Source organism: Pistacia vera, unplaced genomic scaffold (genome assembly GCF_008641045.1).
Source record: "Pistacia vera cultivar Batoury unplaced genomic scaffold, PisVer_v2 Contig39, whole genome shotgun sequence".
NCBI lineage: Eukaryota > Viridiplantae > Streptophyta > Magnoliopsida > Sapindales > Anacardiaceae > Pistacia > Pistacia vera.
The window spans coordinates 528,420-536,459 of NW_022196212.1; the positions used below are offsets into that span (position 1 = coordinate 528,420).

At 36.9% G+C, this 8,040-nt stretch overlaps 1 non-coding gene across 1 annotated transcript; it reads right to left on the minus strand.

Moving 5' to 3' along the window:
• Nucleotides 1-5,209: 5,209 nt before the first annotated feature.
• Nucleotides 5,210-5,316, minus strand: LOC116141051. Its single transcript, XR_004129731.1, has one exon. It is a non-coding gene; the product is annotated as a small nucleolar RNA R71 (small nucleolar RNA).
• Nucleotides 5,317-8,040: the final 2,724 nt, after the last annotated feature.

Consider the following 8,040-nt stretch of genomic DNA (forward strand, 5'->3'; position numbering starts at 1 on the left):
CATTACCCATTTGTGGATCTCCGATCATCTAAATTATTTCCCCAATCAGCATTGGCATAACACTTAATACTCATAGAAGTAGTTGATCTAAATTGTAATCCGTGAAACTGAGTACCTTTGATGTATCTTAGCACTCTTTTACAAGCCTGCCAATGAAGTTCAGAAGGTGTTTGAAGATATTGACTAAGCTTATTTACCGTAAAGCTTATCTGGCCTAGTTAAAGTCAAATATTGTAAAGCTTTGATAGTACTTCTATAGAGACTAGGATCCTAGAACGACTCACTGTCACCTATAAAAAAACTTGGTTCCAACAGCCATGGGTGTTGGACAAGGATGAGAATCTTGCAATTTTGTTTTAACAAGAAGATTAGTGATATATTTGGTTTGTTTCAAGTGAAGCCCTTCTGTATTTCTTATTGCTTCCAATCCCAAGAAATAAGAGACCGATCCAAAACTTTTTAATGCAAACTGATGATTCAATCCTTCAATAAGTTGCTGAATTGAGGATGTATTGAACTAGTAATAAGTATGTCATCCGCATAAATAAGGACATACAAAACCTGAGAATTGTCCTTGTAGATGAACAAACTTGAGTAAAAAATGGAGTTTACAAACTTTCTGTCTAGCAAGGCTTGTTTAAGCTTGTCAAACCAGGCCCTTGGGGCTTGTTTAAGACCAAAAAGTGCCTTTGTAAGCTTGCACACATGAAAAGGGTACTGAGAACTCTCCAAACCTTTAGGTTGTTTCATAAAGATTGTTTCACTTAGAGTACCATTGAGGAAAGTATTATTGATGTCGATTTGCTATATATCCCATCCATTTGAGACAACAAGAGAGAAAATAATATGGATAGTTGATGGTTTGATAATAGGGTTGAAAGTTTCAAAGTAATCCAACCTTGGAGTTTGTTGGAGTCCTTTGGCTACTAATCTAGCCTTATACTTTTGTAAACTCCCATAAGCATGAAACTTGGTTCTAAAGACCCATTTGTTCCCAACAAAATTCATATATGATGTTTTAGGAACTAACAGCCAAGTATCATTAGCCATTAAAGCATTAAACTCTTCCTACATTGCCTTATTCCAGTCAGGATTAGCCAGAGCTCTATTACTGTTGAAGGTTCTGAATAAGTAGGTGATAGAAGAGCATGCTTTGAAATGATAAGAGCAGTGTTGTTTTGAGATGTTGGCCGAAGGACATCAGTGTTCCTAGAGGTTGTATTTCCAGGATCAATAATGTGTTGTAAGGTTGGGTTGCTAAGAGCTCGTTGGGAGGCTGTCTTGGCTCTAGTTTGCATGGGATATGTATTAGTGGAAGAGATATTTGGCTATGATAAGGAAGTAGAAGGTGAGGGTAGGCATGTTTCAGTAGGGAATTGTGATGAATGTAAGTCAATAATAAGTGGGTAGCTAGATGAATTCGATTGTCTCAATGTTGGTAATGGTTGAGACTTGTGTGCCAAGGGAGGAAATGAGGTGAGATCAACAACTAAAGGGCAAGATGACGGAGTTGAAGAAGATGTAGTGGGTATTATGAAGTGCTAGCATTAGGTGCACAAAAGGGACTGTCACTAGAGGAAACAAGTGATATTGAAGAGTGTATAGGATGGTGTATAGGTGAATTAGAATTGGGAGATAAAGTAGAGGAAATATGGATCAAAGAAGAAGAAGATGACTTACCAATTGCTGAAGAAGGATTTGGTGGAGAGTAGTCCATTGCAGGAGTGACTTGTGGCCTGTTATTAGTTGCTGATGGTATTGAAACAAAAGGAAAATTAGAGACTGAAGACTTAAGACCTGAAGAAATGAGAGACTCTAAAGAACTTTGAGAAGTGGAAGACTTGGACACATTAGAATAGAAACCAAGGGTAAAAGGAAACTCTGTCTCATTAAATTGAACACTAGGGGTAATAAAAATTTTACTATCAAAGTTGAGACATTTATAACCCTTCTGTACAAGGCTATAACCAACAAAAACACACTTGGAAGAGTAGAAATTGAATTTGTGTTTTTGAAAATCTTTCAAATATGGAAAACAAGCATACCCAAAAGCTTTAAGAGTTAAGTAAAGAAGTTCATGACAAAACAAAGTCTGATATGGAGAAACAAAATTCAGTATTGATGTAGGCAATCTATTTATGAGAAATACAACAAAATCAAAGGCCAACCACCAAAAGTGTAAAGGCATGAATGCATGTGCAAGGAGTGTAAGGTCAGTTTCAGCAATATGTCTATGTTTTCTTTCACCTTTACCATTTTGTTGGTGAACATATGCACAAGAGTGCCTAAAAAGAATGCCAGCATTAGTTAGGTAAGGAATTAAACCCTTGTATTTAGCTCCCTAATTAGATTGTAAGCATTTCAACATATAATTGAATTGTCTTTCAACCAAATGATGAAATTTAACCAAAAAAAAAAAAAAAAAAAAAAAGGTTTACTTCAGCCTTGGTTCTTAAAGGAAACATCCATGTATATCTACTATAATCATTTATGAAGTGTATATAGTATCTAAAGCCTTCTAAGGAAGCCATAGGGGTTGGACCCAAATATCACTATGAATAATTTCAAGTGGTAGATTTGCTCTAGTATGAGAAATAGGAAAGTGATTTTTGTGTAACTTGCCCATTTTGCAAGCATCACAAAAGCCTAATGAAAAGTTGAGATCAACTAAATGAGTGGACGAATTTTTATTTATCTTTAGCAGAATTTTGTGTAAGATTTCAGCATGAGGGTGCCCAAGTCTATTGTGCCAAAGTGTTAGAGAATTATCCCTAGTGTTGGCGACTTGAAAAACTTAGGGTGAGTTAGATGTTTTGTCATGAATACGATCAGAACTAGTTGAGTGTGAGTTTAACTGCTCAGTTTCTCATAAAGCAGTTGGTTAAGTATGCAGAACAGTGGAGTGAGAGTTAGTAGGTTGTATATATTAGGGTAAAGTTTTAGATGGAGAAGTTGATTGTGTGTGAAAGGTAATAGTGTTAAAGCTAGTTGATGGTATGGTTAAACAACTAGAACCAAGAAACTTAGTAGGTTGTGAACTCTGGTTAACTGAACCAGAACTAAGAAGTGGCTGTGTGGTTGAGTGAGCAGAATGAAAATCATGTCTTTCAGTAGAATGCAAATGATAATTTTCAACAATTTTATCTGTGATTGAATGTAAATTAGTTGAATGAAAGTTATGTAAATCAGAACAGGAACTTGATAATTCGAGGATTACACTGTTTTATCTAGGCTTTTTGGCTGGATTTTAGATACTTCTTATTTCATTTGTGCCTGAATTGCAACTTAATTTCATATGTTTTATGTTTCAGGCCGAAATGTACACTTTGAGCAAATAAAAAGCAGAATTGAGTTTCTGGACCTAGAAGCGAGTGAATGTTAGAATTCGGGGAAGTTCTGAAGCAAATTTGAAGCCCTATGAAGCTTGTTTCATTTGGAAAGGACCAAAGAGTGAAGATTCAAGCAAGGAAGCAAGCGGAGGGCAATTTCGTAATTTCAGAATTGTTCAAAAAGGTTCGCCGCTGTGAAGACGCCATAAGCTCTTAGGAATTCGTAGCCACGGCGAAGTCTGCGATTTCCAGTTTTCGTCAAAACGCACAGTTTTATTTTAGGAAAGTTTTTAGGTTTTTGGATGACTATATAAGAAAAACTTATCCATTTTTAGAGAGGTTTGTCACTTTTAGAGAAAGTTTAACATTTTTGAGAGAAAAGGAGAGAAGATCATGATGGAACTCATTGGGATTCATCATAGGGGAGATTTTCGTTCTCTTTTCTTACTCCATTATGTTGAATACATTGTTTACTATTTTTATTTCGATTTGTGTTAATTTCATTATAAACTAACTCACTTTGGATTAGGGTTTTGATGTAATTAGAGATTTTATGTTCAATCAATAGAGTTTTGTTGCTTTTACATTCTATTGCATGGGTTGTGTGATTATTCTTGTTTTTATTGAATTTATTTGTTGAACATGATAAGATTGAGAAATGAATCATGTGTGAGCTTCTTAGGATAATCACCATTGTTGTTTCAAACGCTAGAGATAGGTTCGAGAATCAATGAATTCTATTTAGGATTCCATTAGCTTAATGAACTTGAATCTATTAATCTTCCAATTGTTGGGTGCGGAAGCTTAATAGGGAAAAGTAGAAAAACATAGCCTAAGAAGGTATGTTTTACACATTAGGGAGTCCGAGTTGTAATCCATGCATGTGAGTGTAGAAGTAGCATAATTCGTAGATTATTTCATAAAACTCTAGTGAAGTCAAAACCCTAACCGTTTGCCTTAATTGATTTTCTCTCTTGAATTTGTTTTATTGTCTTTAATTACCCTTTAATTAGTAATTAATTTTGTTTTCACTTTAGCTTAAAATTCTCCTACAAAATCCAACATTTTCGTTTTGTCCAACTTGTCAACTATTAGGAAATCAGTGCTTAACAAACAATCCTCGTGGGAACAATACTTTTCTTATCACTTTATTACTTTGTTTGACTAGTGCGCTTGCTATATTTGCATGTTGTAGTTACAACGCATCAGGTTTTTGGCACCGTTGCTAAGGATTGATTTTTGTGTTAACATTGAGCTTTTCTTGTGTTAGCTAGATTGGAGTTTAATTTTTGTTTTAATTGTTTTATAGTTTAATTATTTTTTGTTGTTCTTTTATGTGAGCTTGTAATCTCACGCTTTCTCTCTTTCTGTGTAGTTTATATGAAGAGCTAGACATCAGCTAGTGATTCCTGTTGATCCAGAGATTGAAAGATCTGCAAGATTGAAAGAACAGCAAGAAGACTTAACAGAGAGAGAAGAGAATGAGAGGCGATAGTTGTGGAGATGGCAGAAAATAGAACATTGAGGGAATTCTCAAGTCCCATGGTTGATGGCAGTGGTTCAAGCATAACTAGACCAGCAGTACAAGCCAACAACTTTGAAATAAAGCCGACAATCATCCAGATGATCCAACAGTCGGTACAGTTAAGGGAGATTTGAAGGAAGATCCAAATCTGCACATTGCAAACTTTTTAGAGATTTGCGACACATTTAAGTCAAATGGAGTGTCAGATGACGCCATCAGATTGAGATTGTTCCGTTTTTCATTAAGGGATAAAGCAAAGGGATGGTTAATAGCATGACCACTAGGAACGATCACAACCTGGAATGAATTAGCATAGAAGTTCCTGACCAAATTCTTTCCTCCAGCAAAATCTGCAAAGTTGAGAAATGATATCACATCTTTTCTACAGGAAGAGACAAAATCACTATATGAGGCTTGGGAAAGATACAAAGGATTATTGAGGAGGCGTCCACATCATGGTTTGCTAGTTTGGATGCAAGTCCAAACATTTTACAATGCGTTGATGGTTAATGTGCAAATGATGGTGGATGTAGCATCGGGAGGAGCACTGCAAAACAAAACACTTGAAGTAGCTTATGAGTTGCTTGAAGTTCTGGCAAGTAACAACTATCAAAGACTGAATGAGAGGATGCAATCAAAGAAATCTACGGGTCTTCATGAAGTTGATGCATACATGGCCATTTCAGCCCAACTTACAACACTTCAGAAATAGTTGGGAAGTATGCAGGTAAATTCTATTCAAGCACCTCAACTAACTTGTGAATTTTGTGTAGATAATCATGTGAGCAGTGAATGTCGAGTGGGGAACATGTTTGCTTTAGCTTCATCATCATTAGAACAAGTTAACTACTTGGCAGGAAATCAGAGGCACTAGAACAATCCGTTCTCCAAGACATATAATCCTGGTTGGAAGAATCATCCGAACTTGTCTTGGAGCAACTAGAATCAATAGAATTAGCAGAACAACCAATGGAACCAAAGAGCAATGCCAAACAATGAAGTGGAGGTGAACAATCAACCAGGGGAGCAAAGATTGACAAAACTGGAGGATATGTTCGGAAAATTTATGCAAGAGACCACACGTTTCATGAATGAGATGAGGACGGATTTCAGAAATAAAGGGGTGTACATTCGAAACTTGGAGGTACAGGTGGGTCAGTTGGCCGATAAGCTAAATGGGAGACCACAGGGTTCCCTACCAAGCAACATAATGACAGACCCATGTGAACAAGTGAATGCAATAACTCTGCGGAGTGAGACAGTCTTGGAAGAGGTTGAACAATCAGGGAAAGAAGAAAGCCCACCAAAAGAAAAGAGGAAGTTGACGAAGAGATCATCGCTAAAGAGAAACCAACCAGTCCTAGGGAAGATGAACTAAAGCAGGAAGAGAGGCAAAGGCAAAAGAAAGAGAAATTGCCATTTCCCGAGATACCACTAGAGTTGGCACATCATGCCTCTCCTGTGCCTTTCCCTCAGAGACTCAGAAAGAAAAACCAGGATAAGCAGTTTACCAAATTCATTGAAATATTAAAAAAAACTGCATATTAACATTCCTTTTGCAAATGTATTGCAACAGATGCCGAGTTATGCAAAATTTCTCAAGGAGATTTTATCAAACAAAAGGAAGTTAGAAGATGAGGAAACAATGATGCTCACGGAGGAGTGCAGCGCCATTCTACAGAAGAAGCTGCCCTTGAAACTCAAAGATCCAGGGAGTTTTACTATTCCTTGTGTTATACGAGACATTACTTTTGATAGAGTTTTATGTGATTTAGGTGCAAACATAAATCTAATGCCTTTTTTTGTTTTCAAGAGATTAGAGATTGGTGAAGTGAAACCCACGACCATCTCTTTGTAGCTTGCAAATAGATCCATCAAGCATCCGAGGGGCATAGTTGAAGATGTTTTGGTGAAGGTGGACAAAGTCATCTTTCCTGCGGACTTTGTTGTGTTGGACATGGAAGAGGACAAGGAAATGCCTCTTATCTTGAGGCAACCATTTCTTGCCACCGGAAGAGCCCTCATTGATGTGCAAGAAGGAAAATTGCTATTAAGGGTCCAAGATTAAATAGTAACGTTCAATGTTTTTGAGGCCATGAAATTTCCATCAGAGTCGGATTCATGTTTTAGTATAGACGTGGTGGATAGACTAGTAGTAGAGGCTATTGAAGAGAACACCCCTCAACTACCTCTAGAAGCGTGCAATTGTCCAATAAAAAACAATAGAGGTAGTTGAGCCAACAAAGAATGAATGTGCTAGATTGTTGGAAGTACTTCAGCCGATAAATGAAAGCCAAGATTAAGAATTTGAAGAGTTTGATATTGAGAAAGAGAACGAAAAGGCAAGAACAGAAGAACCTCCAAAACTTGAACTGAAGCCTTTACCTTCTCACCTCAAATATGTGTATCTTGGTGAATCAGAAACCTTCCCAGTGATCATCAATTCAAGGTTGAGTAAATTGGAAGAAGAACGGTTGATTCGAGTGTTAAGGGAGCATAGATCAACAATTGGATGGACTATATCGGACATTAGAGGCATTTCTCCCTTTTTTTGTATGCATAAGATACTCATGGAAGATGATGTCAGCCTAAGGACAACCACAATGGAGATTGAATCCTTCTATGAAGGAAGTGGTGAGAAAAGAGGTGGTGAAACTTTTAGATACAGGTATAATCTATCCCATTTCAGATAGTCCGTGGGTGAGTCCGATGCAAGTAGTTCCAAAGAAAAGAGGTATCACAGTGATTAAGAATGACAGGAATGAATTGATACCAACTAGGACTGTCACGGGTTAGAGGGTATGCATTGATTACAGGAAATTAAATGAAGCGACAAGAAAGGATCATTTTCCACTTCCTTTCATCGATCAAATGTTGGAGAGATTGGTAGGGCATGCTTACTGCTTTTTCTTGGATGGTTTTTCAGGATATAATAAGATTACCATTGCTCATGAGGATCAAGAAAATACGACATTCAACTTGTCCCTGTGGCACCTTTGCTTATAGAAGGATACCTTTTGGGTTGTGTAATACACCGGCCACATTTCAACGATACATGATGTCAATCTTTGGTGACATGGTGGAATAGTTCATAGAAGTCTTCATGGATGACTTTTTTATTTTTGGTTCTTTTTTTTGACAATTGTTTATCTAATCTCTCATTTGTTTTGCAGCAATGTTAGGAGA